This window comes from Nicotiana sylvestris, chromosome 11 (assembly GCF_000393655.2).
Source record: "Nicotiana sylvestris chromosome 11, ASM39365v2, whole genome shotgun sequence".
Classification (NCBI taxonomy): Eukaryota; Viridiplantae; Streptophyta; class Magnoliopsida; order Solanales; family Solanaceae; genus Nicotiana; species Nicotiana sylvestris.
In genome coordinates, this window is record NC_091067.1 from 6,139,247 (window position 1) to 6,152,138 (window position 12,892).

Consider the following 12,892-nt stretch of genomic DNA (forward strand, 5'->3'; position numbering starts at 1 on the left):
GGGTTGGATCCGGCCCGTTTGAAGGAATTTGGATTTTCATAATTTCTAATGGGCCTTAAAATGGTACGTACAATATAGATAGAAAAAAGAGGCGTTTTCCTATATATACCATATATGAAATTATATTACCAAATATATTCATAGTTTGCTTATTACCCTTCATGTTAATAGTATTTCTACCTAATATATACAATGCATTAAATAAGGAATCACTATAGCTTTATGATTCCTTATTTTGCGCGCTAAAAAAGGGGAATTAAATATTTTCCAGATCTTCCCCAATGCAAATCACGCACATTCCATAATTATCGTCGGCTTCACTTTGACCTTCCACAACGCAGAACAAGATTTTCCATACTCTGTTTTTGCGATACACTCTGTTTCCAGAAATTATCTCTACATCTCTCTATTTCTCAATCGCAAATTTCAGTAATACAAAGCAAATGAAAAGAGAGCAGTAATTCCACCATTGACATCCATTAAAAAGCTTGAAAGCTTTGAATTCAAATTTGGGTTTTCAAAAGTCATTATTTGTTTGGATTGGGTGTTGTTGAAAATAATCAGGAATATGGTTTGGAGTTTATATCTCAATTTTGAGGGATTTTGGTGAAGATTAGACTTGGTTTTGACTGAATTTCGGATTGAAACTCGACGACGACGAAGAAGAAGAAGAAGAAGAAGAAGAAGAAGAAGAAGAAGAAGAAGAAGAAGAAGAAGAAGAAGAAGAAGAAGAAGAAGAAGAAGAAGAAGAAGAAGACGACATATTGCAGAAATTGTGGATAAATTGTAGATTATTTGTATTCTGATTGTATATGCTTTATTTTCTGTTTTCACAAATAAAAACTTCTACAAATCTTCTGAAAAAAATGAAATTATGTCAAAAATCCCAATTATGCTACAATTGAATGGGAATTGGGATATAAAAAATCAATGTACCCAGTTTGTAGATATTTTGTAGATAAATTGTAGATTATTTGTATTCTAATTGTAGATATTTTATTTTCTGTTTTCACAAATCCAAAATGACTAAAACTTCTACAAAATCTTCTGCAAAAAATGCAGTTATGTCGAAAATACCAATTAAGCTACAATTGAATGGTAATTGGGATATTAAAATTTAATGTACCCAGTTTGTAGATATTTTGTAGATAAATTATAGATTATTTGTATTCTGATTGTAGATGCTTTGTTTTCTGTTTTCACAAATCAAAAACGACTAAAACTTCTACAAATCTTCTGCAAAAAATAGTCTACAATTTAGTATAAATATAGTAATTATGTAGATACCCTTATAAATAATACTGCTTTATACATACTTAAACTGATTTGTTGTATATTTGTAAATTTTTTTTTAGAAAATATACTGAAAGATATGTTCTTTCAGTATATATCTAGCATATTCTCTGTTGCTAGTTGATTCTGTTTTCATCTTATCTCTAACTGGAATGGTTCTGATGGGTGTTTGAATTGGGAAATGTTAAGGTAAGATTTCCGGTTAATATTACTGAACATTCCCAAGAAATGCAGTATTTATTCACCAAAAGTTGCTACTGATTTTCCATCACAACTAATAACATCATCTGGAATATATGGAAGAACCAAAAACAATATTTTGAATTAGGCTTCAACTAGAAACTTATTGCATCGAAGAATGAATATTTGAGGAATCTGCATCCAAGAATGCCTGGATTAAGCACTTCAAATTCTGTTCTCATATAAACAAAGAAGAATTTTCAGATTCCTTTAATTAAGGAGTAAAAAACGTACAATTAATTATACCTTTAATTAATTATGGTATAGAATTGGTAATTTTGGTATACTAAGTGTAATTAAATCAAACCTTAAATATTAAGGGTAATAAGGTTTCTTATGTGGCATAGGAATGTAAAAATTCCTAGAAAAAATGGCATGGTATGACAATAGATAAAGAGAATTGGTAATTTTAGCCTTATATTAGGTTTGGCAAAGGTAACCCAAAAAAATTGGCATTATATAGCGAAATCCTAAATAACCCTAGTTTCTTATTTATTCTTGTCACACCTCCTTTTTCCGTCCCCGCAAGGGGTGAAAGAGTTTTTCCAATTAAAGGACAACCGAAACGGAATTTATTTATTTATTTCAGAGTCGCCACTTGGGAGATTTATGGTGTCCTAAGTCATCGGTTGAATCCCGAATCGAGGAAAAGAATGACTCTGTTTAACAGTCTGCGCACCAGAAATCCGGATAAGGAATTCTGTTAACCCGGGAGAAGGTGTTAGGCATTCCCGAGTTCCTTGGTTCTAGCAGGGTCGCTCAACTGTCATATTCGGCTTGTTTATCTGATTTTATACAAATATGAACTTATGTGCAGATTTTAACTCTTTACCGCTTTCATTATTATTATTATTATTTTACAGGGAATTGCAACGTTGTGAAAATGTATCTTGAACCGCGTCACAATCAATGTACACGTGGTCGTCGACACACTTTGACTCCGTTGAGATTTGGATTTAGGTCACATAAATGTGCACCCGAGTTTAAGAAAATTAAATTATTAAAGGCGCGCCTAAAGCGACTAGCGTATCATTTACTTTGGGTAGGGCCGTGAAATTTTGCTAAACGGTCTATCCCGAAGTCTAAGCAATTTTAAAGCAAATATTTACTGAGGGCCCCGCAATTTTGTATTTTTATTCGGCGGGGCTCATCTCATTCTTATTTTTTAAAAGGAATTTGCAACGTCATGGACACGCATCTCGAACCACGTCACAATCAATGTACCGGTGATTAGAGACACCTTTCGACTCCGCTAAGATTTGGATTTGGGTCACATAAATGTGCACCCGTGTTTAAGAAAGTAATTTAATTAAATCGCGTCTAAAGAGGCTAACACGTTATTATCTTTGGGGAGGGCAGTGAAATTCACTAAATAGTCCATCCCAAATTCTAAGTATTTATTATGACCAATTATTGAGGGCCCCGCAATTTACATTTTTTCTTTGGCGAGGCTCGTCTCATTATTTTTAAAAGGATAATCTTAGCATGACTACATTTTTCTATTTTTCGTTTTCTAAAATAAATGAAGAAAAAGTCCTACTTGATTTACATACTTTCGAATTTATTATAGTCGGGTTCCGAATATGATTTGCAAAATCCGAAACATGAACGCGTATATAGGCCGTTGCTTAGATATTACGGGCCCAGGCCCAATGTGCATAACGTGAAATTCGGCCTGGGCCTTCCTTATTCCAATTGGGCTTGTTTAACTTATTCGGTATATGTTTGACATTTAAAGGGGGGGGGGCTGAAATATAATGTGCTGCTTGTCTTAATCAAGCCATATTCCTACCAACTAAAAAAAAACAGGCTATTTGTTTAAGGAAGTAACTATTGAGTACCTAACATGCTTCTTGACAAATAATAATGCACTAATAGAACATAGCTACTACAACATTAGTCCCTTTTAATTATAAGCAACTCGTAGAGTTTTTCAACTAAATGATATGTGTAAAGGTTCAGTTACATCATAGCTGACTACATAGTTCTATTAGAGAAAACGAACTATCATACATTCAACTAATGTTCAGTATATTTCTAAAGTGAATCCAAAATAACTTCAACTCTTCATTTCTTTGTATTCATGATTCGAATTTAGCCTACATTGATACGTGTATCAGTGGTGTACCTGGTATTTGGGAAAGTAAAAGAAGAAGAGGAATGATCAGTGCAGCAGTAGCACACACACACACACACACAACAACAGCAACAACAGAAAGGCAGCACTCAGCAGCAAACAACCCAGCGGTCAGATTTTTTGAAGCCAAAACAAACTCAGCAAGAAAATCCAATAATAACCAATGGGAAACCAGCGACAGATTTAAACCAAGCAGAAGACCAGTGAACTTTCAGACCACACAGAAAACCAAGACACTCAGCTAAAGCAGTGTTCAACGAGTAAAGAAACCAGGGGAACTAAACTGAAATCCAACAGTGTCCCAACACAACAGACTGGTGCACTAAAAGCAGTAATTTTTTATTTTGTCAAACACCCCAGGAAAAACAGCCTCAAACTCCTTAATGTGGAGTTTCAGCTTTAACACTCTATTTTTCTCTCAATTTCTGACGTCCAACCCCTAAACTTAACTCTCTAGCCCTCAAACTCAACTGTCCAAACTTGATTTCTGATCTCCAACCCTTTATTCTACCCTAAATGAGCCTATTTATAGGCAAAATACAGGCAAGCCCCAGGCTGCCTCGTCTCCCCCAGCCCTCAACTCTGCCCATACCCCTTTATTTCCCATTAACATGTGTTTCGTGCCTCAAATGGTATGGGCAGCTGACAATCCCCAACTAATCCCCCATCAATTCATTTTATTATTACCAAATGTTATGGGCCTATTATAATACTCAATTAACTACCCATGCTATCAAGTTTTGTTCCCTACTATTGTATTAGTTTAATCCTATTTCAGTACCTTATGTCAGCCCACTTAAACTAACTATTTCTGCTCTTTTCACACCCCTAAACTACCCCTGTTAGCCCCTGGTTATTACTGCTTTACCCTGCTTTAACATCCTGAAATTTGAACTTCTGGAAGTTCAAACTCAAACTATCCTAAACTGAGTTCCAGCTATTGTACTGCAGCTACAAACTATTCACAAATAGTTTCAAACAAACAGCTAAACGATAATGGTTCGATCAATCATATGAAGCTTATCAGAATCAGGATATTTGAACATTCAGTCCTTTAAAACTAATCGACGATGTTTATCTAATCGACTATACTAATTATAACATAGAACAATCAGTTGATCAAACAAACAACACGAACATGGCATCAACTGCCTTCAACAATTTTGCCCGAAACAGGGAATCTATATGAATTATCTGTTCGACGATATTAATCAAATCGAATATGTATCTCAGCATACGTATTTAACAAATAAGCAGAAGAATAATCGACCAAACAAAAAGGTCTTACGAAGACGGAGGAAATTGGAAGAACACATCAGAAATAGCAAGCAAACTGACTAAACATGTTAACAAACTCAAACAACACTCAAACAAAATAGAAAAGAACAAAGGAAAACTTACTGTGGAAGCTCAACAACAAACGACCCAGGCCTGAACTGGATTTGACCATTTGGGGTCGAACAGACTTTAATCGAGGTGTTCTCAATCGAGAACACTTTGATTAAGGTCTATTAGACCCCAACCCTCCGTTTAAACTGGCCGGATTCCAAAAGTTCTTGTGTTCTAGGGTTCGAACAGTCCGATTTGGGGCTTGAGGATTTGTGGGTAGATTCGGACCAAACCAAGCTTGGTTTGGTCACGAGTGAGGGCAGGGTAATGGCTGGTATGAATCCGGGGTGGGTTGGTGTAGATCGGGGTTTTGCTCAAATCTTCAAACAAAGATTCGAGACGATGAGGAATGATTCGAGGCAAGGGGGTAACGGATCTGTGTTCAGGGTGGTTGGGTGCATCAGGGGTGTTACTTTGGTGGTCACCGGCATCGTTGCCGCCGGGTTTACGGTGAGGGTGTATGGTGGCGGCTAGGGTTTGGAACGGGGTGTTAGGTTTGTCTCTTGAGAGAGACAATGGAAGGGGGGGTGTTCGGATAGGGGGGGCTGGGTAAAGGTTTAGGCTTATATACGTAATGGGCGGTTAGATCCTGGTCGTTGGATGAAGTGAGATCGATGGCCAGGATCTTTCACTTAATGTGGAACAGCGCCGTTTGGCCTTGGTTGGGGGTCGGTTTGAACCGGTTACTGGGTCGGGTTTGTAAACGGGTTGCTGAAAGGGATCTTGGACCGTTGGATTGGACTGGATGGATGGATCAGATCAAATGCCCTATGCGGCATCGTTTGGGAGCGTGCCTGGAAGGCCTGGTTTTGGACTGGGTCGTGGTATTGGTTTGGGCCTGATTTTAATTGAATTTTTGGCCCAAATCCGATACTTTCCTTCTTATAATTAAACAAAAATTCCTAAAAACCAAAATTAAACCACACAAATATTAATTAACACCTAACAACAGTTATCACATGAATTAAAACATTTAATAAAATTACCATGACAACAAAATAGAATAAAATGCCTATTTTTTGTGATTTTCGCTTTTAAAAACCAAATAATGGTTAATTAATTCCCAAAATGTACCATTTTTCCTAAATGCATGCAACATGTATTTTTTAACTATGGCAAGGCGAGCATTTACGGACAAAACAATTATTAAAATGTCACACAAATCCTCAAAAATTGTACCCGAAGGTAACTTGTTTTATTTCTTTTCCGATTTCTTTTGGAGTAGTTTCCGTGAAGCAAAAATCACGTGCTCACAGCTGCCCCTCTTTGTCCGAAAGCACAAGGAGCTTTCGTGCAAAGATAAAGTGAGCAGACACGAGCGACTTTGCTCGTTGGAAGACTCCGTGTGAAGCATTTTGTTTTGAAAAAGATTTAACCGAACCTTTGCTTCAAAGGTTTCCTACATATCCCTGGCTAGAAGGGAATCAGGTTAATGTAGTTCGGGAAGTTTTGGTAGCTGGGACTACCATGGAATTGTGATTTTGTTGTTACTGCTGCTGTATGTTGTTACCATTGCTTTACCAATCTCCTTGCTACACCGTGTTTAAAAGTAAAATCAAGAAGCTAGGCTAGACTACGGATCATGAGATCTCATCTATCTTCAACTTGTTCTTGTTGCCTTGCTTTCTTGTCGGCTTGTGCTTCTTCCAGTGCTTTTCTTCCGAGAACTTGGGGATGACACTGGCCTTTTGCTTTTCTGAATACCAGTTTTCATCATTTTGTTCGGTACACTGGGGATATGGCTTCCTTCATTAAACTTTTTGGCAATTCCACTGGGGATACGACTTTCTTCATCAAAATCTGTTATGCTGGGCATAATTTAATGTTCACAGGCCGCTTCTTTCAAGATGCGTCTTTTCTTCCTTTTGACTCATGCACTTGAATTTGTGCTGGGACCTCTTGTTGCAACCTTCTGCCTTCCGGCGCTGGGGATTTTTATTGTTTCCTGCTGGGGATTCCTGTTGTAACCTTCTGCCCTCCGGCGGGTTACTGATTTCAAGATCTGCAGTATAAGATTGAAAAGTATTCCTCTCGTTGTACAGGTGGGCGCCTGAATGCAAAAATATGAAATGTATTCCCTCGTTATACTGGTGGGCGACCTAGGACATGAAATGAAAAACAGAAATGTATTCCCGCATTATACTGGTGGGCGACCTAGAACATGAAATGAAAAACAGAAATGTATTCCCGCATTATACTGGTGGGCGACCTAGAACATGAAATAAAAAACAGAAATGCATTCCTGCATTATACTGGTGGGCGCCTAGAACATGAACTGAAAACAGAAATGTATTCCCGCATTATACTGGTGGGCAACCTAGGACATGAAATGTAAAGACTGAAATGTATTCCCACATTATACTGGTGGGCGCCTAGGACATGAAACGAAAACAGAAATGTATGCCCGCATTATACTGGTGGGCGGCCTAGAACATGAAATGAAAAACAGAAATGTATGCCCGCATTATACTGGTAGGCGACCTAGAACATGAAATGAAAAACAGAAATGTATGCACGCATTATATTGGTGGGCGACCTAGAACATGAAATGAAAAACAGAAATGTATGTCCGCATTATACTGGTGGGCGGCCTAGAACATGAAATGAAAAACATAAATGTATTCCCTCATTATACTGGTGGGCGCCTAGGACACGAAATGAAAAACAGAAATGTATGCCCTCATTATACTGGTGGGCGACCTAGGACACGAAATGAAAAACAGAAATGTATGCCCTCATTATACTGGTAGGCGACCTAGGACATGAAATGAAAACAGAAATGTATTCCCTCATTATACTGGTTGGCAACTTAGGACATGAAATGTAAAGACTAAAAATGTATTCCCGCATTATACTGGTGGGCGCCTAGGACATGAAATGAAAAACAGAAATGTATGCCCTCATTATACTGGTGGGCGACCTAGGACATAAAATGAAAAGATTGAAAAGTATTCCTCTCGTTATACAGGTGGGTGCCTGTTCAACTAAGCCATAAAAATATTTGAATTTGTTTCCTCGTTCCTCCAAGAAATTTTTTGACAACGACAGAAAATTTTCTGCCCCGATTTTGGTGACCTTCCCTGTGGCGCGTCTTTCTGCCATCATCAACCTTTATTTTCCTGTAGAAATCAAAGAGAGTTTTGTTAGTTTTAACATGGTGAGTGATCGTGTCACTCCTGTTAGGGGATGATTTTCCTTTCCCTTTCCCTTGCTCTGTGCTCCCAAAACTGGTTGGGGATAAAGTTGCTTGCTGGGGATGATATGTCTCCTGGGGATGGTATTTCTGCTGGGGATGGTTTTCCATTTATCCCTTCCCTGTTCTTTTGTTTCAAAACATGTTGTGGGAGTCCTCTTCAACTTCAAAACTACTCCCTTAAAAGTTTATTTTCTCCCCAGCCCTGCAGGGCATAACATGTTATCACCTGAGGATAACGTTATTGAGGATAGGACTGTTAGGGTTATCTTGCTGCGGATTAATTCTCTCTTCCTCCTTCCCCCTTTCTGTGGTGTCTGACCACCTTAGACCTTGGTCCGTGATCTATCGAAGTTCTTGCTGGGGATCTTCTTGGAACTTGGTCCACAAGTCCTTCAACCGTCGTTTTTCGCTTTTCTTCATGTTCCCCTCAACTTTTTAGGCCAGTTTGTCATTTGGTTTTGCAACAAACGCCTTTTGTCTTATTGCCTTGGCTTTGGTATGTCCCCTTCGCATTTTGCTTTGTACCATTTTGGCCCCTGGTAGTATACTCTGAAAAATCCTTCTCAAAACAAATTTCTGGAAAAAGTCCTTTAGACAAAGAAATGAAAAAGATAGAAAAGAGAAAAACCTTTCTGAACAAATGTTGGGAGAGAAGAAAAAGAAAGAACTTATCTGGACGGTATGACTGGTCCCAACGATCATGTCATGCATTACGGATTAATCGACCCAGTCTATTTGTACCAATCAATCTTCCTGATGGCCTCCCTTGCTGGGGATAAATAGGTGCCCGCCTCTTCGCAAATGTGGATCCTTTTGCCAATCTATCTTGTCGCCTTATAGTGCCCTTCGAGGGGTTTTCACTAATAAGACTCTCTCCTTTCTCTCAGCTCCTGTCGCCTTACGGTGCCTGTGAAGGTTTTCACCGATAAGACCCTCTCGTTTTATTTCTCTCATATTTCGTCGCCTTATGGTGCCTGTGAAGGTTTTCACTGAGAAGACTCTCTCATTTTATTTTCCATCGGGGGATTGGAGTGCTGCCGATATGACTCTCTCTTCCGGGAATTCTTTTCAGCTATCAATTCATTTCCAGTTTATGATCCTCTTCTTTGATGAGGATCAGTGTATTATTCTCGGTTTTCATTTGCCTGACTTGGCACCTCTCGGACATTGATCGGGAGGTCTTTTTTGGACATTGATGTTGGTTTTGTATGGGTTTAAAGAAGGCTAGCAAAACTTCGACGGGTGAAACGCTACAACTCTTGGAATCATCCCTTTTTGAAACTTCAACACATAAACCCTGCCCCAGTTTTCCTGCTTGGGGATTTTTATGTTTACAATATGTGGAGCTATGCACACTATGCTCACTATGCATACTATGATGCACTATGACCGAGCCGTGAGGCGCCTACGTATCCTCTTTGAGGAATCAGGTCAAACGTAGTTCCCACGGGTCCTTTGCTTTTTTATGATCTTTATTTCGTTTTCATTTTTCTTTTCTTTTCTTTTTTTTCCATATATTTTTTCATTAGTGATTCCAAAAGAGGGGTATGAAAGAATAAATAAGGCTCAAAGGGGGAAGCGAAGGTTAAAAATGTTTGGATAGAAGAAAGAATTGTCTCCGTCATTTCATTATCCAATAAATACCAAGTACAAACAAACGAACCAATAACTATCATAATCAAAGAAATTACGCATAATATCTTTTGACTGCATCAGAATTGATAGCCATGTCGACGCATCTTCCTTCGATATCTGTTAGACATAAAGCACCGTTGGACAACACTCTGGTCACGATATAAGGCCCTTGCCAATTTGGGGCGAACTTGCCTTTTGCTTCGATCTGATGTGGGAGGATCCGTTTCAATACTTGCTGCCCTACTTCGAATTTTCTGGGGCGCACCTTCTTATTGTATTCCCTTGCCATTCTCTTCTGATACAACTGGCCATGATACACTGCTGCCAATCTTTTTTCATCTATTAAGTTCAACTGCTCCAGTCGAGCTTTGACCCATTCATCATCGTCAATCCCGACTTTAGTGACAATCCGGAGGGACGGAATTTCGACCTCTGCCGGTATTACTGCTTCAGTTCCGTATACCAACAAATAAGGAGTTGCACCTACGGAAGTTCGGACTGTAGTGCGATAACCCAACAAGGCAAAGGGTAATTTCTCATGCCATTGTCTAGATCCTTCTACCATCTTCCTCAGTATCTTCTTGATGTTCTTATTGGCTGCTTCAACTGCTCCATTCACCTTGGGACGATATGGGGTGGAATTACGGTGTGTAATCTTAAACTGTTGGCATACCTCCCTCATCAAATTGCTGTTAAGATTTGCACCATTATCCGTGATGATCACTTTTGGGACCCCAAGTCTGCAGATGATATGGGAGTGAACAAAATCCACCACTGCCTTCTTGGTTACCGACTTGAAAGTTTTAGCTTCAACCCACTTGGTGAAGTAGTCGATGGTCACCAGAATGAACCTATGGCCGTTGGTCGCTGCCGGCTCAATAGGCCCAATGACATCCATGCCCCATGCGACAAATGGCCACGACGCTGACATTATATGCAACTCCGTTGGCGGAGAATGAATCAGATCTCTGTGTATCTGACATTGATGGCATTTCTTCACGAAATTGATACAATCATGCTCCATAATGAGCCAATAGTACCCTGCTCGAAGAATCTTCTTTGCCAATACATATTCGCTCATATGTGGCCCACAAACTCCAACATACACCTCCGCCATAACCATCGTGGCTTGACCGGCGTCTATACATCTTAGCAATCCCAAGTCTGGGGTTCTTCTGTACAACACTCCTACACTGAGGAAGAATCCATTTGACAAATGCTAAATGGCTCTTTTTGGGTCTCCGGTGGCCTGCTCCGGATATATTCCCATTTTGAGGTACTCCTTTATGTCATAAAACCATGGCTCTCCATCCATTTCCTCCTCTACCACGTTGCAATAAGAATGCTGATCACGAACCTGAATGTGCAACGGGTCAACATACATTTTGTCGGGGTGGTGTAACATTGATGCTAAGGTGGCCAATGCATCGACAACCTCATTATGAACTCTCGGGATGTGTCTAAATTTCACTAATTGAAATCTCTTGCTTAGATCGTGCAAACATTGCCGATATGGTATGAGTTTCAAATCTCGTGTTTCCCACTCACCCTGAATCTGATGCACCAGGAGGTCCGAGTCTCCCAAGACCAAAACGTCCTAGACATCCATGTCTGCAGCTAGTCGCAAACCCAAAATACATGCTTCATACTCGACCATGTTGTTGGTACAATAGAAACGTAGCTGAGCTGTAACAGGATAGTGACGTCCTGTTTCCGAAATGAGTACCGCTCCTATTCCAACCCCCTTCGCGTTTGCGGCTCCATCAAAGAAAAGCTTCCAGCTTGGTTCCTCGGGTAATTCCAGCTCACCAGTATGCATTACTTCCTCGTCTGGAAAATACGTCCTTAAAGGCTCGTATTCTTCATCAACGAGATTCTCAGCCAAGTGTTCGGCCAACGCTTGGGCTTTCATGGCCGTCCTCGTCACATAGACGATATCAAACTCTGTGAGCAAAATTTGCCATTTTGCTAACCTCCCTGTAGGCATAGGTTTATGGAAAATGTACTTTAATAGATCCAAACGGGAAATGAGATAAGTAGTATACGAGGACAAGTAGTGCTTCAACTTCTGAGCCACCCAAGTTAGGGCGCAACATGTCCTCTCGAGTTAGGTATACTTGACCTCATACACTATAAACTTCTTGCTAAGATAATAAATGGCCCGCTCCTTCCTTCCTGTAGTGTTGTGTTGCCCTAACACGCAGCCAAATGAATTCTCCAAGACCGTCAGATAAAGAATTAATGGTCTCCCCGGCTCAGGTGGAACCAACACAGGTGGATTTGACAGATACCCTTTGATCTGGTCGAAGGCTTCTTGACACTCCGTCGTCCAGTCCACCGCAGCATCTTTCTTTAGCAGCCGAAATATGGGTTCACAAGTCGTTGTGAGTTGAGCGATGAACCTGCTGATATAGTTTAGTCTTCCCAACAGACTCATTACCTCCGTTTTATTCTTTGGCGGTGGCAAATCTTGGATGGATTTGATCTTGGATGGGTCCAGCTCAATACCCCGTCGACTGACGATGAATCCTAACAGCTTTCCTGATGGAACCCCCAAGGCACATTTGGCCGGGTTGAGCTTAATATCATACCTTTGCAGTCTTTGAAAGAACTTCCTTAAGTCTGCTACATGGTCTTCCTGACGCCAAGACTTTATGATCACATCATTTATGTACACTTCAATTTCTTTGTGTATCATGTCGTGAAACACATTAGCCATTGCTCGCATGTACGTTTCCCCAGCATTCTTCAATTCGAATGGCATTACCCGGTAGCAGTAAGTTCCCCATGGCGTAATGAAAGTCGTATTTTTCGTATCTTCTTCGTCCATTAAGATCTGATGATATCCTGCATAGCAGTCCACAAAGGATCCGATCTCGCGCCCAGTGCAATTATCGATCAAGATATGGATGTTGGGAAATGGAAAATTATCCTTAGGACTTGCCTTGTTGAGATTGCGGTAGTCGACACATACCCTAATTTTCCCATCCTTCTTCGGCATT